We start from the raw sequence: 27159 nt of genomic DNA, 5'->3' as shown, positions 1-27159 counted from the left end.
ACGCCAAGATTTAAGTGCAACATGGCTCCTTATTAGGGCAAGGCAACAATTCCTGCTCCGAGCTGGCTCCACGGTTCCTGGCACTAGCCTGGTCTAGAACTGCAGAGTGGCACCTTGCCCTCCAGTCATGAAGCACAATTACACCCTCATCTTTTAAAAGGAAAAGTCTCTTCATGCACAAGACAGTACAGGCACTTTCCCTCAGCAGGACAGATACAGAAAAGCTTACCCTCTTAAATTAATGGATTAATGCCCAGGGCAGCTTGATATGAGACACAGCCAGCTATGAATTAAAAGATATGCTAGGGAATTAGCTACTTCCAAACCTTTGAACTGTTACAGGTTTAAGTACAAGTGTAAGCACTGAAAGTGCTTTTATCTTATCATATCAACAGCTCAGGCTTGCTGCAATTCTGCTCTGCTTTATAAACATAAGCTCAACCCCATGATGCTCTCTTCTGCTCCCATGCTATTTTCAGTTTCATTGTTAACCTTCTAGGCTTAAAAGCTTTGGAATGAAATTATGAGAGCGTCTCAGAGAAAAGCGTTCACTGCTATTTTCAGTGAGAATTAGATCTCCCCTCAGTTTAGCTCTTCAGAGCAAGGAGGCAATTTGCCATACTAGAAAGATATGCCGCATTTCAAAACAACTGCTTGCTGCAAATAGATCAGGGCAGGAGACAAAGACATTTCAATGGAAGGATCTGAAGTCTCAGTCCACCATCTGCACACAAGGCAAAGTGTCAGTACTAGCCATTCAGGAGTTGCTGTCACTGCTGGTTCCATTTACCAGCCCAACTCCTGAGCTGCCAGAGTGCTGCCAGAGGCTCAGTGTAGCATCAACGGTTCACAACTGAAAAATCCAGGGCAAAAAGAGTCTAGAAGCATCCACTCCAAAACAATGGGAAGCAAAAAAAAAAAAGCCACCTTACTGGAAGATGCCTGCACTTGTTTAAGCATCTGTGAGGCACTCACTCAGCCACTGAAGACATCTGTTTTCTTGAGGCTGAATACTGGCAAACCATTCTCCTTCAGTTACACACTTCAACAGAAACACTTCAGACAGTTACAAAAAGTTTGGTAACTTCGGTTCAGAAAATCCATGGCTCCTCACAGGTCCTCCCTTGCTCTGCAGCTCACCACCTATATAGGACACCTGTCTGGAACATCAATTACAAGATTACATGAAGGCTCTGCAATTCCTTGATTCCTGATCCAGTTTTACTTAAAATCTATTCCAAGTCAGTTTACTGTGGCTCTATTTTCCCCCTCATAATATTTATTGGGTGTACTTCTACAGATAAGGGGACAGACCTTTAAATACCTAGCATACTCTGGGTGCTCTACATTTAATGAATCAGACCCCTACCTTGAACATTTTCAGCCTGGAAAACAGGTCAGGAGAAGGAAAGAAAAATACATATTCTGCCCATGGTGATTTACTTGCTTACAGCTTTGGAAAGCTGAACTAAAGGATCCCAGACAGTAATAATAAGTGAGACTAAGAAAGCCACTGCAGTTTTGTTAAGGTTTCCATGATTTTACTAGAAAAACATTAAGTAAACTCGGTCCATTTTCGTGGGCTGAATGTTCATCCCACAAGCCAACAGACAAAGAAGCTACGCTACTGCCAGTCTGCTGACTAACCTGCTGGCAATGGCTTACCTGGGGTCACCTTTCACATCCTTCAGACACGTGCACAACTAGTATATCATAAGCTCCCCACAAAAAGCCTTCACAGTGCTAACCACTCTTTAATGTGATCTCTAGAAGCTGCTTCAACACCAGAGGTTTTCCCCTTCCTCCCTTGGTGGTGCTGAGAAGATCACAACCCTTGATCACATAGACCTTGTGTACAACCAAGCTAAAATCCAAGATGGATCAGCAATGCTATGAAACATCCTAACTGGGGTGGAGCGAGAAGAACATGCATGCCCCAAATAGCATTCAAACTTTATCCCCAAAGAACTAGGACACTCAATTTTCCCTGCTGTTATTTCTTTGCATCAAAAATATACCACCTTACCCGCACTGTGTATTTCTGCCTACTGCAGAAACTGGTATAGAAAGGCTGCGACACTCCACCAGCATTCTGGCATTAGCACCCTTCCCACCCACTAAATAGTAATCAAACCTTGGGGAAAAAAAAGTAAGCTCACCTATGCTGTTGAAAAGTTTTCCAGTGCTGTCTTTAGCAGAGAGCAAGCAGCTACAGAAGAGATGACAGGAACAACTGCACTAACAACATGGTTAGAGCTAGTTTCGGAGTGTTGCAATTTTGCTTAGATCAGGGCTGGGCAGGCAACCCTCATTGCATAGCATTGGTTTTGGCAGCACTGTCAGCCTCTCTGCTACCTTGATCTACACAGAGAAGGTTGCCACAGGGGCAACTTCCTCAGCCCCACCTACTGAAGAGCAGAAGCAGTTTGGCTCAGCAGGTTTAGCTCTTGGCAGGGCTGTGTGGCCTGCACAGAAAGTGAAACTGCAGTCACTCTGAGATCACAAGAGGTTGGGCAAGGAAGAATTAAGAAAGATGGCACGTGTCCCAGCAAACAGCAAAAAGGAAAATCCTCCAGCAGAGTAAGAGGCCCCTGACAAGTAACTGTGCTCAAGATATGCCAGGGATGGGGAGAACAAGACACTTAGTATTTAGCAATTCTTGATTTACCTAGACTACAAAGTTAACAAGCCACCTTGCTAAGCAAACAGCCTCATTCATCTACTAAGCAGACACCAAAAGCTCTGCTCTTCTGTACGTGAGGCAGCTAGCATAAGCATGCCCACCCTGAGACATAGCAGAAAAGGCTTCTGTCCAAGGAAGCCAAGAGCATGCCATCGTACAATGCTGCTAGGACTTGTAACCACTAAGAATCAGCTTGTCTGTATGAACACAGCACTCCAGCATTCCTCTCTTTGGGATGATTCAGACAGTTTCTGCAGAAGTTTTCTAGCTATTTTTACAATGTTGAAAGGCAGCGTGATGAAGGCAGCATGCCCTCTTACACCATGTATGGAGTGTCTGGTTCTCCAAAGCAAAGCACTGAAGTTACTCAGAGCAGCACATCTGAGTAAACTAAAGCCTGAAGTAACAACCACCACCACCCATCCTCAACTAACCCACTTACTAGACACCAACTTAAGCAAGTTTCCACTGTCCACCTACCCAACCAGTTCCTGTTGAGTGCAGTACTGCACGATCTAGAAGATACTACTAAGCAACAGAAGAGAGGTTACTTTTTGCAAAGTATTTGTAATGATGGAAGAAACTTGGACAAAAGGAGTTCCACGAGCTCCTGCCAGAGCTCCTATTAAGGGCTAGTTACAAATGGCAATTTTGCTTGCAGAGAAACAAAGATATTTCTTTAAATGAAAAAAGTAAACTCAGGCTGGTTTTCCTCGCAGAGGAAGTTCAGTGGATGTTTCAGAAGGGTCATTAAACTTTTTACAACTCTGTGTGAGGCAGCTCCCAGGTACCTTAGGAAGGTCAACTGCAAGTTAAAGACCAGGCGCAATGTTTCCTCAAGGCTCCTTATTATAGGTTCTCAGAGTCTAATTCCAGCCATTCACCTTCTCTGGCATTGCTATCTTTAATGGGTATTAAGTCTTAAAATGGTCAAATATTTGGAGTTAAGTTCTCCTTTTCACTCAAACCCTGTACTTGAAGTGACAGACTCTCTTCCCTAATAAGCCTTCAGAACCAGAGTGGAACATGTGTTCTTCCACAGCCTCTCCCACTTATGACTAACATGTACTTGCAGGCACAGCACTGAGATCAGCGTGCCATACCGACATAAGGGCTCTCTCCACCAGCACAGTCCATGACCTCTCATCCGTCTCACATGCCTGAGCACACTTTGTAGTTCGTTGCAGAAAAGATGGTTTCATAACAAATGACGGGCTGGAGACTTTCCTTCCTTAAAGGACAAAGGGTAGTAAAGTAACTCATCGGGACCTCTGTTCCTTGCCTCCCTCGAGAAGCAGAGGAAGCCAGACTGAGTGCTAGTAATCTGCACCCATAAAGAAGCTGGGATCAGCTTTTTAGAAGACAGTCACTGCAAGCCATTATGTTCTTGGCATGAGGCACTGTTAGTCCATCTTCCTACGATCAGTCTAGTTAGATCAGTGCTTTAAAGCAATACTTTTGTACCTCTTCCAAAACTACCTTGAGGACACTTTGTCCTCGGTATTCTGAGGACAGCAGCATTAGAAATTTATGTAGGTTAAACAATGACTACTGCTGGCTTCAGACCCCTGCATTACCAACAGAGCACAGTTTCTCCTTATCCCTTTGTGTAATCTGTCCATTTCCTTTCCACTCTTAGTCATGGTCTGTGGCCTTTACAGAGCAAAAATTGTGTTCAAGTCAGGACAATGAGACTCAGGATAGAAACAGTTCATTTACTGGTAGTGTAGCATACAGATGTTAAAAGCAGTTAAGCAATTTGCTCTGGTTTCCCAGCATGCTAGTTGTAAAACAGAAATTTACTCTGCACACATATCCCTAACATTACAGAACACTGCCGCACAGGCAGACAAGTGCCTGAACTGCAAAGCAAGGAGCATTAGATGGCATAAGAAGGGTTGCTAAGTTGACCATGAGGCCTGAGAGAAGCCATGGCAAAGTATGCACAGTGCATAGGAGCTGACGGAACAGGTCAGAAAGCCAGCAACTAAAGCTCTTCCCCCATAAGGCAGGATGGAGCCACAAGTTTACCATCCCACATTGAACTGACAGCTCTGCATCTTAGCTAAGCACTGAGAAATTTAGCCAGAGTCCCTTCTCATGTCCCACATCTGCAGCTGCAGCACTGACCTTCCTCATACCTCTCCCCTTTGCTCCCCTCTAACTTCCTGCTGGTCTAGAATATTTGTTTGTAGCCAACTGGTGAAGTGCTATTTTCCAGAAGCAACTTTAAACTCCGTATTCTAGCAAGTATTTACAGGCAGCTGTTAGAAACCTAGAAGACTGACTTGATGAACTTGGGTTCCAGGTGGAATTCAGCATCTGAATCATGCTTGGTGCCACAAAACAGATTGTCACATGCTCAGATGATGTTCAGCTCAGCTAGCAGCCTAACCATTTGCCTGTGGCTCTCAAGTTAGCAATACATACAAATTAATTGCAGACATCACTTATTTTTAATGCAGAAGTTGCAGACAGGCTATAGTGGGGACATACTGCTGATGAAGATCAGATGTGTCAAATTCAGCTTTGAGCCATAGATCTGCACTCCAGATAGATTCTTTTGGAGGAAACAGCAGAACAGCTGTGGTGTGGCAGTTTGGTCTGAGCTGAGACAGCACCTGTACATGGTGTTACAGGAGTGGGAAGATCCGCACAGTTCCCTGCTTCCTGTGAGAAAGTATAGGGAGATGTGACAGCAGGAGCACAAAAGCAATGCAGCCACTGCAGGTAGAGAGCCTGGAGGAAAACTAGTACGTTGTTGCAATTGCTATGCCCTTATGTACAGCCCTATTCCCACTCAAAGTGCTTTGCCCACAGCCATCAGCACAGCCATTCTGGGGTGTAAGCTGTTTATAGCTGATGCACTGGTTTGAGCACCTTATGGGAGGCTACAGCACTCCAGCTACAACATGTTTCACCAGCACAGCAAGTTCTCTGCGTGCTTCAGCATGTGGATACCCATTCAGAGAACACAGCAGCACCAGATCAGATGTCTTCCAGACCCAGCAAGACATACTCCCCACACACAAGGTTCTCATCTCGCCAGTCACATTTGGCAAAGTCATAGTTTTTTAGCTCCTGGTACCATTTCCAGGCTAGATCCATCAGACAAGTGATGCTTCTCCTCATTGCTTGTGTCAGGAATCCATTTTCTGGGGATGAGGTTTGCTTGTACTGAAATGAATACTGTTTGATACAACTATGGAAGGCTGCTCCTAGGTTGCTTCAGTGCAGTCTTTGCCCTAAGAAAAAGGCAGTAGTGTCTCAGGAGAGCTTATTCCAATGAGAAAAAAAATGTAGGCTAGCATAGATACCCCAGCTGCAGCAGTCACCTGCAAAAGGCACAGACTTTTCACAGTTCTGATTTCTTTACATGCACTCAAGAGATGGCTCTATGATCTACTTGTGGACTAAGTACTATGGGAAATAAGTCACAAAGGTAGCAGGAAGAAAGGTCACATGAAGCCTTTTTTCACCTTGTCCAGAGGTTCACCTTTCTTACACCTTTGAACCTGTCCAACCACCTTCAATTGGTTTTTCCTTATGTTATTGATACTTTGCATGTAAACAAGCACTGCTTCCAGAGGAAGCCTCACATCCCTGTAAGGTTGAACTCTATGCTTGGCACATTGCAAACACAAAACCACCCGGTTTTATAAACAAGCTGCACTTGAAAGACTAGTTTACAGGACTGAACTACCAAGTACGCTGTCTAAGAGTACCCGTCTCACAACTTCCCCATCCTTTAGCAGCCAACTCCATGCTGCCTTTCTACTGCCACATGTTCTTAAAATTAAAGAACAGCCCAGTTCTTAAAAATTCTTCTATAATCAAGGATTATACTGAGGCTTCTGTTCAGATACCATATAGTATTGGCCTTAGATAAAAACTCTTTCAGAGAATGGGGCTGTCATTTTATCTGTACAAGGAGCTTAGCAACTCCAAGACAGCCAAGTGCCGATGCAGCCAGCACAGAAGTCTCTTAAATGAGCTTACCTGCGGGACTCATAGGTTAGATGGCTACTCCGGAAGAAGTCCCAAGATTTTCCAGGGCTCTACTTAATCCATCCTCACAAAAAGTTGAGAAGAACAAGCATTTAGAAAGTCTACCTTTGAACCATGCCTTAAAACCTAAATTGCAAAATTATCAACAAAGGATGGTCCAAGTAGCATCAGGAAAATAAACAGGAACAACAAAGGACCAAAGAGCCACTTGCCCTGACAAACTACAACACTAGTCTGCTTCAGCTTACCATTCAAAAGCAGCGACTAGGTTGGTCAGCTACTCTGAAGCTTTTGTTGAAAAGTGATCTGGAAATGTGGAGAAGGACAGTCCACCCTTTCACTGTAGTCACTGGCTGAACCAGAGGATGATTACCAGGTCAGGCCTTGTTCCAGTGCATTGAAAAAAAAAAAAAAAAAATCACAGTCCAACAGTCTGTTAGTTACTGTTTTCTCTTCCTCCAGCCCTTCACATCCCACTCCCTCACACTCCTGCACCAGTGCAAGTGTAAGTGCAATCACACTGAAGATTGAGGAACCCATCCAGGATGATACTGTTCCCCAAGCTGTTTCACGACCCTGTGCTACAGACATTTGCCCCAGCTCACAAGAGAAGCCGAAGAAAGCAGCAATTATTGTGACAGTCACTACCCTCCAGAAGCCATTCAATGGGTGGAGCAGTAAACGATTCAGCATTGGTGTTTGAAAAATAAAGTCAGCACCTGGCCGAGCTGCCATGCCTGCCTAATGCTTTTCCCTCCTTCCCTCCAGCACTGGAGCCATAACATCCCAAGACAGGTTGCATTTAGAAAGGCATTTCCTCCACAATTAAGTCACCATAAATTTTAAATAGTAGATGTTTATGTTCAGAGCTATGTGCATTAAAGGGGCCCACATAATCCAGAATAAGCCACTCTTGCACAAGAACTCCTTGCTTTTAGTTACTTCCCCATTTACTAATTTGCAGCCTACACAGCCCATTGTCCATCCAAGTATCTTGATTCATTAGGTTTTTCTGATAATCAGTAGATGGGGAGGGGAGCAGTGGGTGGAAAGAATGAAGCTTGATGTTTCTACCTCCGTCCAGAGTTTCCACCCTTGTATCAAAAGTGCTTTTTTTGCTATGACTGCACGATAGGCCAACAAAACAAGCCATCAGGACAAAGGTTTTGGTAACAAAGCGCTGCTTTCCCCTTGAAACAGTTAATCATTGCAGTTTAATGCTAGCAGCAGCTGTATTAGAAGAAATCCATGTTAAGGTTCTCAGCAATCACCTACCAAAACTCCCCTTCTGTCTCCTTCCCAGGTGGCAACAAAGACACTGGCACAGCTGCATCTTGTGCTACCCTCTCCCTGTTCATGGGAGGTCAGCCTCCTGTTTTACCTAGAAGCAAATTTTTAGAAAGCCTCTGCTGTATGCTATGTGTTTGAAGGAATGGGGGAAGCAAGATGGTTGGGCTCGTCATAGGCTTAAGAGTAAGATTATGGTATCCCAATTGCTGGAAATGCTAGTTTAGAAGTCCTAGTTTTTTCCAGGATAGCTGCTGTGCTGCCTTCAGTGGGCAGAATAAGGCAGTGCACAACACCTCCATAAACAGAGAGAGCCCATCAAGAGTTGAATAAAGTCACCCAGTACATACCAAGTAATAATACCTGCGTGAGAACAGGAACTGTGCCCTTATTGTATTAGGGTCACACAGATTCGGGTATTACAGAGCAGCATTTTCTCAAATAGACAGCCTGAAAATGGGATGTACGCAGCAGATTGTGAGGATTTTGATCCTTGCTCCTAAAAGCAATACAATATACTTTGTCAGAAGACATGTAGAATCCAGCAGGATTCCTTCTCTCAGGAAAATCATTTGCAGTTTGAGCTATTTTAATATTAAGATTGCCCAGCCTCTGCCTCCTCCTTCCTCTTTTCATTTAAAGATGTCACAAGCACTGCTAACAATAAAGCAAAAATCCCCATAACAGAGCAGCTGCCAAACACCAGATTACTCAGCCTGGTGCCCTCAAATAGGTTTATTGTGTCTGAAGCTTCAGTATGTGTATCTACATCAAATACATCTATGCCAGAGGGGAAGTTGTGCAAGTGTCTGGTACTGCTCATCAGCACTATGGAAAAAGTACAGTTGAAATCTGTGCCATGTACTAGAAACAAATAATTCTTGATCCATTACAACAGTCTCTCTCTGCTCCCTCCAAGCAGAGCATTAGATTCTTACAACACCACAGACAGAATACTGCAGAAGGCAGCACAGCCACAGGAAGATGAGGGCCTTATGGTGCAAAACTGAAGTTATGTTCCATCCTTGCCTCATGGCCACTCAGCTTGGGAAGATTCAGCACATCACTTCCTTGGATCTGCATTTCCCCCATTTAGATGAGCAGCAACAGCACTACCAACCTACTGTGTACAGCAGGAGAAAAAACTTTTTGTATGAGTAGAAGGTCAATGAAAGTGTTGCACCCTTCTGATCGTTGCATCACAGGGAGATAACGGGCAAAAGGTAAAGGTGAACAACAGGACCACAGAGGATGCTCCACAAACTGCCTGCTACTGAGGAGGAAATTCCAAGGCCCAGCACACTTGATAGCCAGCAGGACAGCATTCAGTACCTCCTCACAAAAAGCTGCTTTGTCCCTAACATTTAAGGAAGCAAATGTTAACTTTTCTTTCTCCTCCAGTTTTACAGTTTACATTTGCATACTCACCAGCTCAGCTGGCATCCTTTTCCTCACATTCAACAATCACACTCCCACTGCCAATTTCATCTCTTTCATTCTCCCTTTTACAGTCTGCATTTAGTCACTGTGTTGACCTCTACTGTCACAGCAATCCCACTACAGTCAGGAAGATGGACATAGAAAGACTCCCATCAAACTATGCATGCTTGCTGCAATTCAAGTCTCCCCCAAAGTCTCCCCCAAAGTCTCCCCCAAAGTCTCCCCCAAAGTCTCCCCCAAAGTCTCCCCCAAAGTCTCCCCCAAAGTCTCCCCCAAAGTCTCCCTTCAGCAATACTGCAGGATAGGGGGTAGTGGTGAAGTTAAATCAGAGTTAATTTTATTTCATAGCTCACCTCTGACGGTGAGACAAGACTGGAAGAAAGCTTTTTTTATACTAATGTTTAATTAAGAAAAGTTTTGGTAGTGGTGCTGAGACTTGAACATAGTAATTAATCTCTGCTGTGTTTCAGGGTGATTTGTAGGACAGAAATTAGTTATGGGAGTTTCTTAGACGAGCTGGGAAACACAACCAAAAACCCCAGATTCTAGGCTGGCTATGCAGGAGATGAGGCTTGTTGTCTACCAACTAAGAAAGCAGCCTACCCACTTCCAGAATTTTACTCTTCTGATATCACAGCAAGATGCCTATACAAGCTTATATCATAGAATCATAGACTAATTCAGGCTGGAAAGGACCTCAGGAGGTCTCTAGTCCAATCTCCTCCTCAAAGTACGGTCAGACTAGGTTACTCAGAGCTTTATCTAGTTTACTCTTGTAAACCTTCAAAAATTAGAGACCGTACAACTTCTGGGCAACATATTCCAATGCCTGACAAGCCTCACGGTGACAAAACTTCTTATACTTTGGATTATGTATCTTCCTCCCTGTTCAAGTCATTCCAGTTTCTTAATCAGCCAGTTTCAGGTTGAATTTAGTGTTAATCCTCAGGTCAAATAAATCCTAAAGAATTAAATGTAGTTTAGCCTCTTGTACTAGCTGATAATGCCTTCTTTCTGGTCAGTGAATTACTCTAAGCAATACAAACACAGAATTAGTTCACGCGTCTTTTTGTCTTACCTTGCCACATAGAAAATCTCAGCATTCCTCTACAATGTTTACTCAGATCTCTTCATCCTGGGCTTGTTAAAGTGTTGAAAAAGAGGACTGAAGTTATATCCTTGTGTATAAAGACTCAGTAGATCTTTCACAGCTTAAACTATAGGTTCAGGTCTTTCCTGTCCTGAGGTCTGTGGAGACTGACACTGTCACCGCTGAAGACAAAAACCTCACAAGAGGAGACAGTTGAGTCACTGAGGAAGTGATTTTTTTCATACTGTTTAGGAAACCATTCTGTTCACTTAGCAAAAGGATGTTTTCAGAAGACAACACCCTTGCACATGCATCCAAAGCAGGAGCTCATCACACAATCATGACAGGTTCTTTAAATCAAGTTTAGGCTTCCTAACCTGAAAGCCTGCCAGATTCCTCCAGCGCCTCTAGCACCTGTCTATTCGTAAAAAAGCCTTCTGTGGCCTCCCTCAGTAAGTCTGGTGGTTTCAGTAGGACCAGGCAGGCATGGAAGATAACACTGCCACTTTCAAAAAAGTGTCCTTTGCAATTCATGTCCAAAAGATGGACCCATAACCTGCACATCAAATGTGCCTCTGCTGCATCTTGCAACATGCAAAATTATGACAGCAACATCTTTTCTTCCATGTCCTGACTACTAGCCAAGCCAGCCATGGCCTAAGTTTAGGAATTCTTCACTCCCCAAAGTCACCTGCTACATGAGCAATGCTATGGCTCAGCCTTAACCACCAGTTGCCCTTCCTATGAGGGCAGGCATGCTTCAGCATCCCCCTTGGAAACAATCCTCCCAATGCATGCAGCTTAGCCATATCACCCTTTAGGAAGTATTGCACCTTACAGACACAGGGCTCATCTTTTTAAGTGGAAAAGATGAAAGCCAGAAGCTGGATGTTCATACAAACCTCATGCTCAGTACAAGTCTTTGAAGGCAGGAAGGCTAGGGAGGGCAGGGTGGACTGGGAAAAACAACACTGTCTGGCTAGAGGATACAGATTGCTTCAGTACCACAATGAAGCGTCTGAAGGCTTGTGTTCTCCTCAGCTCCTTCCCCCTGCTGTGCTCCACCTTGAGCTATGTGGTTGGCACTCTTGTGATAGCATTAGCCACGCACTGCAGCTTATAATCAGCTGGAAGGAAAACAATCTGCAGGAACACTGCATCAAGCATCTATCCCTGCCACCCTCTTCCCCACATACAGCTTCACCTTGAGAAGTTCAGCTTTGTCTACACCTCCCACCCAAAAAGAACAGTCCCTGATGATGTTCCCAGGCAAGGAGGGATCTGGATGTTGACTTAGAGCCAGCAGGGCTGAGGAGCTTTCAACCCTCAGATTTGTTTCAAAGGAACACAGAATTACCTTCAAGATAAAAACAACAGTTTTATTATCAAAGGTAACTAGGTACTCTGCTTTGAAATACAATTTCTTCCCCTGCATCAAAGGGCTGTTAATTTTAGTCTTGTAGCAAAAAAGTAGACGAAATGAAAGCAGCATCTGCTTGGAAGAGATGAATGCAAGATAAAAGGTGTCTGTGACAGAAAGCTGGCAGCAGCCTTATGTTTTCTATTCAAGTTTGAACTGGGAACAACAACAACCCTTAAAACATAACAAAAGCTGTGGAAAAACCCTTTCCAAATCCAACAACATAGCCGGAAGATGCCATTTCTCTTCTCCAATTTCTGCAACAGCAAGTTGAGACGAAGAGTCCACACAAATCCGAACTTGCTATCCCGGTGTAATCAAGCACCTTGGCTTGCTCAAGTCCATTATATCCCCCCCTTCAGCTTCCAATTCCCTCTTCCCCTCCAAGTCTCCCAAGGGAAAGCACTTTCCTAGGGATCTCCCTTAGCAAGAAGGGAGCAGAGTCACACCATGGCAGAACACTTCCAGAATGTTTGGGCATAAGTGGCTTGCAATCCAGCCAGCAGAGAAAGGAAAAAAGCACTGGCATTTCTTGTCTGTCTAGTACAGTCTGTTCTTTGCAGGGAATCAAGTCAAGATCACCATGAGAGTTTGTTATAACACAGATTTTAGATATGCTCGAGTCCAGTCATGTAACAATAACAGAGGCAGTGAAGTTTGTCACAGAAGTATATCAAGAGTAGGCCAACTCTGCTCTGTTTTACATGGATTTACTAGCACTTCACACATTAGGGCAAGAAATGGTAGCTTTTACAGCACCGAAAACATTAGGAAGAGCAGCCATGCTGTGATGGTCTTCGGCTGGAAACACACCAAACAAAGTTTATGTTCTGCAATGCCACTTGCACCATCTTACCAGGGAGAAGAATATATAAGGACCTTGCTCTTGTCTGCCCCAGTACGTCTGAGACAAGTCCCTCTAAATATCTTCACTATGCAGACTCATTAGCTTTACTGAGGGTCACCTTGATCTGCCATCCTGAGGTTTTGGGTGGGGAAGGACTGTTCTCTACCCTTCCCCCATGCTTTTTAGTAGCATCCAAGCTTCATCTGCTAGAGCTTGGGGCGAGCATCCAGAGAGGACCAGAAAGCTAGCACAAAAGTACAAGGTCCAAGCAGCTCACATGAAAACTAGCTATGAAACATGGATCCAATGTAAGATCTGCAGAATGTAAATGCTTTGTTGATTACCATGCACACATTTATTGTTTTACTTCAGCCCAGTACTTCTGCAGAGGAAGCATGGATCCCCATCCTTCCACGGATTAGCAATTAATACGGAAAGCTACTTCTATCTAACCTTTAAACTGTTTGAAATCAGCAAAGAGAAACCAACAGAGTGCACTCTGCTGTCACCAGTCTCTAGAAAGATGTGTTCACCTAATTTCTGAGGCAGCTGCCAGAAGCTATGTAACTCAAACATTGGTTATATGAGCAAAAACCAAAGAAAGACACAGATAAACATGCAACAGACTACTGCCAAGACATTTGTCAACATTCAGCGAACCACTCCATCAGTACACTCAGTAAGGTAAGGCCTCCGCATCCAGGAATACACACAAGCAACAAGCCATCTCACAGCAGCTCTCAATAAAGTGCTGAACTAGGAGGATATTCCTGGCAGACAGATTACACAAGAAACATCTCACACTGCCAGCTTTACTGGAATATACACAGCAACTCCCCAAAGCAGAGCATTCTGGGATGATGCCTCACTAGATTTCTGACTTGTCATTAGCCAAAAAAGTTTAATGACACGGTTGGACTCTGTGGTTAAATATAATTGACCTGGGACACACCATAATTAGGAAGAGAGACACTGTACATCTCGATGAAGCCTACAGCTGGGCACAGTCTCAGCATGATGCAACGTTTTGCTTTCACCATTACCTGAAAGGGTCCTTGCAAATTACTATGGTTGGTTGAGATAGGCAGGGTGACCAAAAGCTTCAGCTGGGTTCTTACATCATCCAGCAAATGGCATCACATAACACAGCACAATTTTAGAAAGCCTTTCTAGCCCAGCTGCAACTAGACAAATCAGATTTGAAAGTGCAGAGCGCGCCAAAATGAAATGGATTAAAGCACATTATACAAACTGTGGCTGCAGGGATACTGCCTTCAGAGGACATCTGCACTGTAAGGTGGCCAGATCTCCAAGAGCAACTTTTTCCTGGAAATAACAGTTGTGGCAATACAGAACAAACGTTTTTGCCAAACAGCACGACCAAGACATGCACCTACAGCACTGTTCACTGTTGCTTCACTACTGGGTAGGGTCCAGAGTGGCTGGTTCAAGTGGCAAGTAGTGGAATTCGTCCCTTGGCCTTACTGGGACACACTCAGAAATGCATTCCTAAGCAACAGTTTGACTAGCTTAAGCTCTGTAAGTCAAGTGATATTTTAAGTGGCTTCCTCATCACCTCCTGTGTGCCAACATTAAGCTGCACCTCAATCATTTCATTTGAGCAGCAAAGCAAATCCGCATTATTAGGTCCAACACTGCTAATTTACATAGTGGTAGTACCTCTCCATTGGAAAAAAAAAGGGAGTATGAAGTAACAGTTCACATCAGTTGCTTCAGCACATTCAACTAGAACAACTGGTTAGGAGACTGTCATGCTCTGAACCATGCTGAGGGGATATATTACTGAAAAGACAGGATATATTAGCTGAAGAGACAGATTTGTACATGCTTTTTGATGATAAACAGCTTTAAGCGTCACCTTTTCAGATAGCATCTGAAAGCACAAAAATTTTTACTCTGGGCCACTTTAGCAATAATCGTCCGACTCACAAGATTACGTCTGGGATGGAGCAGTCCATCTTTATGTCCTGCTACAAGAATATTTCTCCCAAATCATTCACTTCCAAAAAGCCTCCCGACTCAGCATCATCAACAGTTACATCAACAGGCATGACGCTGGGACATGGAAAGACTGCAATTAGAAGTACCCATGACAACTTCAACATCAGTTTGAGGAAGGATACTGGAAGGAAAGTTTGTGTAAAGGAAATGGAATCTCCTCTTTTATGTATCAAGCATCTACCCTGTTTTCAAGGCAGAGCACCATACCAGAGATCTCAGTTTAAACTTGTGTAGGGACGCTTTTGGCTTTCTAGGCAGTTTAGGCTGACAGCAATCCAGCCTTTTGGAAAGGGCAGTGAAAAAGTGTTTAAACATTCTGTACCTGAAAAGATTTTGCCCACCAAAAAGCTTAACTTCAGATACCAGTCATAACAAAAGCCTTGCTTTTCTTGTAATTTAGGTTCAAACAATAAGCTTTCAAAAGTATTCTGCCCTCTGAAAAGTACCGAAACTGAAGAGTTTGCAGCTCTACACAAGACTTCCCTCTGCTCCCCGTAACTATGAAACAGATTGGTCTTGCATACAGAGAGTACACAGCCTCATGTGATAATGAAATTTAGTGCAAAAGTCTAGTGAGCCTTGCAAAGCCAACTAACACAAAGGTTTTGACTAGCTACCAGCTAAGACAGTCTACTGCAGAGACAGCAGCTACTAGCACATGATGTTCATAAGGAAGGTTCCATAACTCCCCGAGCAGCTTTGAAATGATCTTTCCTTTACACCACAGAGGAGCACAATCTCCTGTAGGCAAGGCAAGAGATGGCCACTGCTCAATGTCTGAGGTTTATCTGGGGGCGAGAGGGATGCTAAGATGGTTTTTATCCCTTCTGTTTCCACCTTCCAAATACCCCAACACAGAAGCCTGAGTAAGCAAAGTCTGAAGAACATGCGTGTTCACCATCTCTTCCTTCCCTCCCTAGGGCTTGGCTTCTCAGACTAAACTGTGGGTTTCCTCTCTAAAACAGCAAAATTCCAGTACCTGTAATTAAGCCAACAGCTTCCTGCTGTGACTATTCCAGACATTGCCATCCGAGTCCTTCCCATTAAGGTTACCCATTCAAAAACCTCTCCAGTGTCAGAGACAAGAAACAGCACAATAGTCAGTGATGGGACAAGCTGATTAGATGTAAGCAAGCCTGAGCTCTCTTATCTCAGCATTAAACAGCTGCCAGTACTTTCACAGTTCAAAGGCAAGACAAAAGCTGTACAGTGAACCTACCCTCCCAACATACCACAGTCATCATAGGTCCTCGTAAGTCAACATGCCTTCTAAATAAGTGTTTAATATAAACATTTGTACAGTCACTTAATTCCTGGTGAACCAAGCTATTTGATGTGGGCCACAGAAAGCTCCCATGACATCAATGGAAAGTTTCCAATTAGGAAACCAAGTTTGAAACACATTAATAGAACTTAAAGGGGGGGGGGGCAGGGAAGAAACCTTGTAGAAACAGTCAAAAGGTCTGCTCTTAAGAAAGATGCACTCAGTATACTTAGGAACAAGCACAAAAGATAAGCTGCCTTGCTTTTTTAGAGTTTAGTGAGTAAGAGTTGTAGAGATATGCACAGTTATGGTTAGTTACTCCTTTCAGTATCTAAGCTGCTGTCTTTTCTAAGGCTGGTCAGTCTTAGCCAAAGTTCAACTGTTTTTCAGCTGCTACTGAAGTCCCTACTCCTCCTTTAGAGGAGGCTTTGCCAAGATTTGCTGTGTACAAGCATCAATTTGAAAGCAAAAAGGCCACTGCCACCCACCATTCAATGCACCATAACCTCCCAAACATGGAATAGATGTAAACTGCCTAGAATACCTAATCTCTGGAATATCAAACAAAGCCACCACATCCAATAGTATTCTCCTCCCTTAAAAAACTCACACCAGACAAAAAAAACTTGCCTTGCAGTTTTATTTCTACAGTCAATTCATTATGCTACTACCTCTAATACTCAATGAAAATATAAACTGAAGTCACCCTAAACATCCATCCCCTACAGATAATCCCAGTGCTTTGGTGACACCATACTAGGACTTGAGAAAGCTGGGTAGAGATATTCACCTTGGATAAATGCATCTAGGCATGTATTAATTGGACTGTACCGCTTTTCTATCAGACTTGCAAGCAAAAATGGGTTGCATTCACCAACCTGCAAAGCCATCTCTTTCACTGCTGCCAGCCTGCCACCTGCTGGGCCACCCGCTTTGTCCCCTCAGGCCTAAGGACAAGGACTTCCATTTGACACCTATTCAACACCACAACCCTGGGTCAGACACGATTTCCATGACAAGCTTGTTTTGTGGGTGCCTCGGACATGCCAAAACAAGCTTTAAGAGTATACTGAACACTACATTAGCACAAAAACCAGCTCAACAGTAAAATCCCTGAGGAGCCTTCTGCTGTACTGTTTTGCACCTTGAAATGGAGATACCCACGACACCAAGTGTTCCTTCAAGAACAGTCTAGACTGGAGATCAGCTGGCTTTTTTTTTTTTAATGTTTGAAGACAGCCTAATCCAAATAACATAAGAGCACATGCCTCCGAACAAGTACTGGTTACAATACCACATCCTTCCTCTTCACCTTAATGACCATAAGCTTGAAAACCATTCTCCTATCTCAAATACACAGGGGGATTTGTCAGTCTTAATATATTGTCTACAGCACACTGCTTCCCAGTGCCCACTAAGGTCTTACCTGCATCAAGAAACCTCTTCCTACTTAAAGCTCTAAGAGCCATTCAATTCTTGTTTCTTACCAGAAATAGCCAAACCAGTGACAGCCACCCTTCTCCATTTTCACACAGCCCAGCTGAGGATAAGTCATATCTCTTATCTTGCTCTTGTATGTTCCTGGATGCATACCGAGAGCCATGCCATCCCTCTGGCCCAAAGCCCAAACCTGCTTCTGCCTACTAAGCTTAGTCAGAGGACACTGCACATGTCCCATCAGCAATGTGCAGTCCATGGAAATCCCATTTCCCCCCACCGTTAACGTGCTGCCGTGGGGTTGTGCCCACAGCAGCAAGCTGAGCTGTTCCACCAGGCCCTGGCTGGGAAGGGAACCCCAGCATGCACTTACAACCATATCCCTTGTCCTGGTTTGGGCAGCACAGGATTAATTTCTCTTTCAGTAAGGTCTCTTCTAATGCTTGGGAAAACTGCATTTTTAGAAGACTATGTCTGAATTTGTAAAAATATTTACTTTACAGCCAGCTATGGTATTTGGGTTTCAAGGTCTCAGTGTTTTTGAGCTAGCCAGGTGTGGGGACACAGCTTCCTACTGATAGAATTGGATGTGTATAATCCGTGTATATTTTGTATTGGTATCAGGATGAATATTGGTTCTTTAGTATTATTAATGTTAATTATTTAGTATTATTATATTAAATCTGTTTATATTTCAACCCTTGGGTTTCCTTAGTTTTCCCTGATCCCCCTTCTCAGGTAGGGAGGTGTCATCGGGTGATAGAATAATTGTCTAAATGACAATAAACTCTTATGGGTTCTTCAAACCTTAACACTCTACATCAAGGGACAAAGATTGAAGGTATTTCATGAGTCACAGCCAAATTCCTTTTTGGAGAAAATGTACACAGCAGAAAGTCCTTATAGAAAAAATACCACCAAGTATGTATGCAAGTACACCTAGCAGCAAAGATTTTCCTCATCCAAAACTAGTAAGCTCAGTAAAGCAGCAGATCCACTGGAGTTCCTTGTGGGCAAACATCTGAACATATCTGCCATGCAAGAGTGACACAGCATACTCTGCCAGCTTCCCCTAGTGAAACGGGGCACTGCTCTGGCTATGGAGCAAGCAGGAGGGTAGTTGCACAATCACGGCCTGCCTGCAGACACGGGTTATTGCTCCTTCCAGGCTCTCCAGTCAGGTGTCCCCTCCCACTTAAAGTGTTGACACACAAAGCTGTGCCTCTTGCAAATCCAGTTCAGTGTCCACACACCAGGCTTTATCTGATTACTCAGATAAAGCCTCAGGATTTAATGTTATTCATGCCAAAAGTGCAGATTTGGGCCTGTGTGGGCACATACAACCTGCCCCTTCAACCATCTCACTAGAAGGCAACATCCTACAGCCACTTGACATGCCTCATACACAGAGGATCAGAAGCACATGAGGAACCCCAATAAAACAGGAAAGATTCACCTAGGGAATGTGTAGAGTGACCCTTCCAAGAAAGCTTTCAGATCCTTCAAAAGCTGCTTCTTGCAAACACCAAGTTAAGAATGTTAAACTATTTAGCAGCTTGTTGGTCCTTGAGTAAATCACCTCAAAGTCAATTAAGACAGATATCAAGACCAAACTACAATATCCAAATTCCAGGTTGAACCTCAGCCACTGAAATGGATGCATATTGATAAACATAAGATACAAACTTTGCCCTTTCTTCTTCTCCCCATCCCAACATACAGCAAGTCAAACCCACAACCTGGCAAACCAGTCGCATATTTTATATGCTGGTCTGTCTTCAGTCCCTGGATTTTCACCATTACCCAAGCTCACAGCTACCTGACAGCAGATTAGCTGCCTCTTCTTAACTTCTACACAGCAGCTGTGCATTGGCAAGACAGTGCGCCACATACCTAACCTTACAGCAATATCCTGCTGGAAACAGTGCCATGTGTGCAGCCCTTCTGCCCTTTTCCTCTTGGGTTGCAAACTAAGCTATGCTAGCAAGATCTAAGAGATGCAAGTGCCTGAATCAACACCAGAGTAAAGTCTGAGGCTGAAACCACTTATAACTGCCTGTCTGATCCCTGTCACAAGAGGGACACACAGCACTCCAAAAAAGCTGTGAGCTAATGGGGAGGAAGGCAATGCCCTGGCTCACAAAAAAATGAAACATGTTCATTAGATTGATTCACTCCCACCCCTAGCTCCATTTTGTTCCAGCTGGAAGTGTACAACATGCCACATGGAAAACCCCAGAACATTAGTAGTGAAACTGTGTGGGACATCAGGCAAGGAAACTAAGTGTTCAAGCCAGTAGAGCAGAACTTCGACAGCAAGCTGCAGGGTAACAACACAGCCCAGTCCGCAGCAGCTCATGCCTATCATACAACCCCAGAACAGAAAGTGCAAGCAACTACATTTCCTGCCCCATAGGAGTCAAGCCAGGTACTTTCTGGATTCACACAGTCCCCAAACCTCTTTTCAGCAGAGGCGTCAACAGGTTTCTTCTACAGCTGTTCAGCGGTGCATAGGAACTAGGAAATAAATGCTAATTTCTCCCAGTTCAGCTTAGCCCTTACCAGCTGGTCCACAAAGTTTTAGGTATTTCTTTACATGGGCACCACTTGAAACTTCAACTCCCAGGTGTACTAGTGCCCTTAGATTAGTATAGAACGAAGCAATTCCTCCCTCATTGTCCAAGTTCAAGAACATGACCAGTTTAGCCTTTAAATAGCATGGTGAGACTGTCTATCAAAGACATAGACCACACGTAGAATTTCTGACAACACAGAACCAACGCCATCCATTCCACAGACCCAGTGTTCCAATTCCTCCACAGTACAGACCAAGGACAACTGATTGGAAGCATTTCAAGGGTCATTATTCTCTTCTCACTGAGAAGTAACACTTCTTTCCCTGCACACGGCTCACTAGGCTCCACCACTACAGACCAGGGATCCTGAAGCACTGTATGACAAGGAGTTAGGGTATCTAAGTAAGAACTGCACTTCAGCAAACTCCAGGACTTCCTTCAAGCCTCCAAATACTGTAGTTGGAATCCAGGCAGTTTTCACATCTCTACTCAATGTAGAGTTTAACTTCCAAAAGGCCATTCAAACCGTAAGTTATCCACAGTGAAGTTCTCAAAAGTTTAAACCAAGATTTTCTAAACATCTGAGACCAATGTAGCCTTCTCCTGTAGGGAACAGCTTGGCCTTACCCCTTGCTTGCTTTTCTTGGCTGTTTACCATCTGTGGCTCACGTTCTTTAGAACTAAGTTGTTTCTGCAATTTTTGTGCAACCGAGTGCCTTTGTACATTTATGGTGTCAAGGCCCCATCTGGGATCTCCTCAGGACAGATTCCTGACTTGATAACATACCAGCTATCCAAAGAAAGCAGTTTGAAACTAACATCTACACAGCTGCTCCGACTTACAAGCTTCATCAAATTCCCCTCCCGGGCTAAAAGAAAAAGCCCATGTTTGGTAACTCCATTCAGACATTACAACCTCCTGCCTCAAAGCTCTCAAGTCAAAAGTTGTTGCTCTCACTTTGAAATCAGGCAGATGGTGGTGGCTTTTTGGTTTTTTTTTTTTTTTTTTTTAAAGTAAAAAGCTTTCTCCTCCCAGGGGAAGTTTTGCAGGTTAAAAGCCTTACTATGATACAGTAGCAGCACTGCTTCAGTTTGAAGTCTGTCTTGTCATGTTCTAGAAGAGGAAAAACTAGCATAGCCATAAGACAAGAAAATGTTAGTGGATAAGACTCTCCAGGGTTAAAGAAAAAAGATATGGCAAGGGCAGGTGGCTATTTCTCTATTAAGATCAGAAAAAGATGTTAATCCAGAAACCCTTGAAGTTGAAGTTCAATGCTGCTTAAGCACAACACGTAAAACCAGAAGGGAGGATGGCAAGACACCTACCACATGAATGAAACACCAGGAAGTTGATGGCATGCTAATCCTCCCTCTCCTAGCTGCGGCACTTCCACACTGTGGACGGAAGAGACATTTCCCATGTTTTCCATGCCACTGCCAGAATCCCCTGCATCGTAAGTCTTTTCTATTCCAACTGCTTTGATGAGCCCCAGGGTAGAGCCCATTAAATAAAACCTCATATTAGTATCCATCCTTGCCAAAGGTGATCAGACGAGAAAAGCGTTAGCTTTATTTTCTCCCTTTTTAAAAACCCCAAAGCAAAATGTTGAGTGATTGAAGCAAGGCCACACATCAAGTCAGATGTACAGAAAGGATTAGCCCACAGCTGTCCCTGGCTTGCAGCCCTACGCTCATCCCTCTAAGCCACAGTCCCTGGGGCTCACACGATACTGTCACATTGCCACAAGCACCAGCTGGCCTGGAAAACTCTGGACCTTAAGCCCAACCCCAAGCATGACAACATGTGACAAAAAGAACTGTACCCAGCAGTCATGAGACAGCACCAAGCACTCATCTTACTAGCCAGCACTTGCATCTGCTCATCCCAGTGGTCCAGGCCCAGAGCTCAAACAGAGTTAACATGCCAAGAAATGGTTCTTCCCTCTGTACTCTTTCCGAAGAGGGGGCTCTGCAAAGGCAGCCTGCAGCACCCAGGCAGTCCATTGGGCTGGGACAGTTTAAGTTTTACTCAATTTCAGCTCAACAGTAAGACATTATTCATGGTTCAGCTGACTGTTCTGTCAGTACCCTTACTCACTGCCTTTCCATGCTTGGGGTGGACCTCAATATAGCATCCAGCTCACACTAAATCTATTTTACTAGGGAAAATCTGCTGCGTTTCCTTCCCCTAGATGCTACAGAGTTGAGGCAACTTGTGCCACCCCACAGCTACAGAAGAAAGCAGCTCCTGTACTCAATTAACATCCAGAATGAACATTTAAATCACATTCACTGTATAAAAAAAGAAAACACTCTTTAGTCACACAGTGTTTCCAGATGGGCAACTCTGGAGCATCACTAACTCCTGAGCCTCTTCAAAAGTCAAACCCATACTAGCACAGCCTGCTTCCAGAGCTCAGACAGGCTTGTTTCAAAGTCACACTGCACCTCTGTTTCAGGCATATGGTGACAGGTTGTCTACTGTCTAGCTAAGAAGTCGCTATTAGAAAGTTGCTGGCTTTTAAATCCCCCGTCATAGGATGCATTTGAAACAGACATTTTGGTTGACATGAAGAAGCCCTCATATTTCAAGGAGAAGCATCCATCCAGACTACTGCAAGGGAGGGAAGTCAAGCCTTCCTATGAAGCCATACAGGGATTCGTTAGCACTTTGGTACTTGGTCAGTCATTCCAATCACTGAACAGGAGGAATCACTGCCACCAAGAATGTCAATTCCTGCGACTAAGTCAGTGAAGAATTGACAAACACATACTTAACAACACTGGCAAGACATGTGTTTGAGTGTTTACTACAGAGTTGCAAGTTTATCAGGGAAGATAACTAGGACAAAAGTAAGTCAGTGAAAGAGCCAGACTGACGGACAGCCATTCTCTTTCTCTCAAACTTTTTCCTCGTGACGTTTATGTGAAGCAGTTTGTGCAGACACAGGAGAAGCTAAGTGTTTCAGTCTGTCCTTTGGTGGAAGTATCAGGGCAGATGACATTGTTCTTGACCTCTCAGCTACGAGACAAGCAGAAGCAGACATACAAGAACATCACACAAGTTCTCCCAATGGTATGCACCAAACCAGACAGCCTGGTTTCCAGTAGCACGCTCATACCCTTCAGACAACTTGGTTTGCCCTTCTTTCCTCCCATGTGTAAAACAAGGCTGCATCTCAGTCACACTCATCACTACATTTATACATTCTATTTAATTTCTACAACTCACTGTAATTCCTCCAGGAAGGGATCCTGCCATGCAAACGAGTGAGTTTCCTTCGGTCTCCTATCATACTCCACTGCCCAACAAGACTGCTGGATCTTACCAAGACAGATCCATTATATATTCTTTCTAGGCTTGATACTACTTCACCCAAAGTATGATCACCTGGAAGAGAATTTCCTGATCAGTGCAACAGACCAGTTTACTTTCACCCAGGATCTTCCAAAGCATTACCTCTGAGGACAGAGAAGTACAGAGTTAAAAGGAAATCTATGAACCCCTTTCCTACTTCTTTTAAAGAGGTGGCATTGCTTTAGTGGTCCCTGAGGGAGCACAGTTAACAGTGGTACTTTTTCCCCCCCAACATGTGCTTGGAAACTGGTACTTTTAAGCTAGGTTCTCACACTCAGTAGAGTGCTCGGCCATCTCCTGTAGCACGTATCCCATCTTTGCTAAGGATAACTGCATGCACCCCACATCCTCTCCAGAAGTTATTTATTGAAGCAGTGGCAGCTGTAGCAGTTACTCACATGGATTAACTCAAGGGAAGATTTTTTTGGTTGCTCAGAGCAATATAGTAACTGGAAGTGAGTCAACACCTTCACATCAGCCCATTCTGCAATGACCACCGACAAAGCAGTCCAGTGACTGCAGCCTGGTAACCTTGGTTCTCAGACACTTACTCACTTTTATTCTGCAGGCATTACACAGCTTTGTCCGGAAGCAGCTAGTGTCTAACTTGTATCTTGTACCAGCAACTGAACTCGCTATGTGACATCACATGCCTGTAGATACAAAGGAGCAGGGCAGCAGTTTCACAGCCAGCCATGTCCACCAACCTTTGGTAGAGTCAAGGTTATGGAAACTCATACCAAAACAGAGCTTGTCAGTACAATCCATGCAGGTCTAGTATGCTGTTTCTCCACTGCTATGATGCTACATCACTCTACTAATACATGTACAAGCCTCCTTCCACAGGACATGAAGATAAGCACAGCCCCGCTGAGGTCATCTCATTGATACTTGCTGCCAACACCAGTTAATCCTCACCCCCCTTGTCAACACAAGCCCTCAGTGACTCCAGACTCAGTCAGTAGGCGTATACCACAGTCCAAAATTATAGGCACAGCTTGCCCTGGGCTACCAGAGCTAGCCTACCAGATGCCAACTCTAGTGTATTCAGTGGCTCCAGCCACAAAATTTGACGGAGACACAAACCTCAGACAGTAACACAGGACACTCCCTTCCAGATCTTATATTCTTCAAAAACTACATTGTGATATGGAAGACTAATTATCAGCACAGCCTGCCCTCATTCACAAAGCCTGACACACACAGTGTCCCGATTGGCTCACTAGCTACAGATTTTTAATTCTGGTAACTTCATGAATTCTTAATTAGGTCTCGCAAGACAGATTTGACAAGACAAGCCACACTTGCAGACTGCTTTCACTTTTTCTGAGGAAAGGAAACGTAGGGGACGAGGGAAAAAAAGGACAGAGGACAGCAACAAGCAGAGCACATTTTCCACATTCAGCATCTGGGAGCAGTGAACTGACTCCACACAAATGCAGCACACATCAGCCAGCCAGTTCCTGGAACACAAACCCACATTTCAGAAGTATCTAACATAAGTTTACAAACAAACTCCAGCCACATTATAGTGCACTTCAGTAACCTCTAAAGCAGAGGAGCGAGGCTGCAGAAGCCTGCTGCTGATGTACTGCAACAAGACCATGCCCCCCAGAGGAATACACTGCTGAGGTCCACCCCTTGTCTTCAAGGGGGGAGAAGAATAAATTGCTGGTTTACGCATCCATCATCACAACTACTGAGCGCGGTGCCAGGGCCAGTGGCCAGGCACACTGACAGAGCAGGGAGGAGACAGGCGCAGTAGCCACTGGTTGGTCAGGGAGGACGCTCCTCCACAAGCCAGTTAAATGCTTCTCAGCATCGCCCTTCACATTATAAACAGTAGCACAGCTCCATCACATTCCCAGTAGTCCCTTATCAACTCACCCAGAAATATCCTTCCTCGTAGGCTGGGATAGACGCTGTGACCCCCTCCACCCTATAGCCAGATCTCTTTTACTGCAAGCCACTGGAAACTCCACATACTTTGGTGCTGGTAATTTCGCAGTCAACTTGCGCCCAGCATCTCTAAGCTGCTTACGCTACTCTGCTTTGCAACGCAGAGTCTGGTGTAGAAATCAGACATCAGAGGGGTGGGAAAAGCAAAGATTGTTTCCAGAACAAAAGGTTCATAAATTCATCCTGCATCGCTGTCACGAAAAAAAAGAGCTGATCTTTCTCCAAGGTAGCAACTCCCATTTTTACAATCATTTTGTAAACTTCCTTATCTTGAGCAACAGCTCAGACAATTCATAGGTTTCTAATCAGGCATGGCCACCACCAGCCATCAGCCACACTGACCACCCACTCCTCAGTCAGGTAATACGGAAAACAAACGGCATACTTCAGCACAAGGCTACAGCAAGATTCACCTCTTCTTGTAACAACAATCTCGGTACTTCAGATATAGGACTATATAAGTTCCCATTGTATTAGCGCAGGTTTATGTCATAAAAAACCAGACATATTAATTAAACCTTGTGAGGTGCACGCCAGAGACCACCACTGTAACCACAGACACTGAACAAACAACCTGACTTCCTTAATGAGTTGAAGATCTCTGAACTGACATTATCAGTGTTTGCTTTTCAAATCCACACGCAGATACACCAGCTGGCCCCTGGCAACCGCCCATCTCACGGCATCCCGACCACAGTCCCCGCAGCCTTCCCAATGCCGGGAGCCCATCAGGCCCCGTCGCTGGCTGGGCCAGGGGGTGCCCCGTTAGCCCTTGCACTTCGGGCCCAGCCGCCGTGATCGTGCCCGCTGACACCCTCTCCCCAGGGATGGGGCCTGCCATGCCACGGCCATCGCGGGACGGTGCCGCCCGAGCCACCCGGGGCTGTGTGGGCACCTTCCAGCTTGGCCTCACCCCGGCCTGGCGCTTGGTGTTGTTTTGGAAGCTGGCACCAATTCCGGGCAGCTTGCGGGGCCAGGCGAGGAGACCCGCTCCGCGCCTGCGGGGAACCGCGGAGGAAGGGAGGGAAGGAGGGAGGCGGAGGCCGCGGCAGCCAGCGCCCGAGGCGGGGAGCCGGGGCCGGCGGCCGCCGCCCCGGGGAAGGGCCGTCGCGGAGCCGCCCGGGCCCGCGGGCACCCGCCTCGCACCGCGCCCGCGCCCGCCCTCGCCCGGCTCCTACCGTTCCCGGACCATGGCAGCGGCCGGGCCGGGCCCCGCCGGAGGCTGCTCCCGGGGGCCGCCGAGCGCAGCGCCCGCCCTCTCCTCCGCCGCGGCGGGGAGGCCGGAGCCGCAGCGCCCCAGCTCCTCCCGGCGCCAGGCGCGGCAAGCGGGGCCCGGCCCGTCACATGGCCCAAATAGCGCCCGGCGGCGGCCCCGCTCCGCCCCCGGCCTGGCCCGGGGCGCGGCCCGCTCCGCCCGGGCCCCGCTGCCGCCCCGCCCCGCCGCGGGCAGCCCCGGGGCGGGGAGCGGGGCGGGGAGCGGCCGGGGGGCGGTGGAACGGCCGGGGCTGGAGGCGCAGCCGGCGGCGGGGAGCGGGAGGAGGAGCGGCAGCGTCGGGCTCCGGTAGACGGGCCCCGTCCGCGGCAGAGCCGGCTCCCGACCGGGCCGAGGGAAACCCCCAACGGCCGGCGGTGTTTCTGGGTGAAATCGGGCTCGTTTAATTCTCTACTGGCTCGCTTGCTCTAAGAATGGCTGAAAATAGCAGCCAGTTTCAGGCGTCGCGCTGTTTGTTTCTTTGTGGACGATCTTTTTAATGAATTGCATCCTCGG

General features: G+C 45.5%; 1 protein-coding gene across 2 annotated transcripts in view; it reads right to left on the bottom strand.

Annotated features, from left to right (window-relative positions):
• The window catches only part of SPSB1 (splA/ryanodine receptor domain and SOCS box containing 1), a 37469-nt gene extending 10699 nt beyond the window's left edge, over nucleotides 1–26770 (bottom strand). The window contains exon 1 of one of the 2 annotated variants that reach the window (XM_074609596.1): nucleotides 26570–26770. The gene's annotated coding sequence lies outside the window, so the exon portion shown is untranslated. Of the gene's footprint in view, nucleotides 1–10496; nucleotides 11145–26569 lie in introns of those variants that run through there. The other variant, XM_074609598.1, reaches the window with a different exon arrangement.
• Between the last annotated feature and the right edge of the window lie 389 nt (nucleotides 26771–27159).

This window comes from Larus michahellis, chromosome 16, assembly GCF_964199755.1.
Source record: "Larus michahellis chromosome 16, bLarMic1.1, whole genome shotgun sequence".
NCBI classification, from domain to species: Eukaryota; Metazoa; Chordata; class Aves; order Charadriiformes; family Laridae; genus Larus; species Larus michahellis.
The sequence above is the reverse complement of the archived record's forward strand: the minus strand, read 5'-3'. Positions and strand labels throughout refer to the sequence as shown.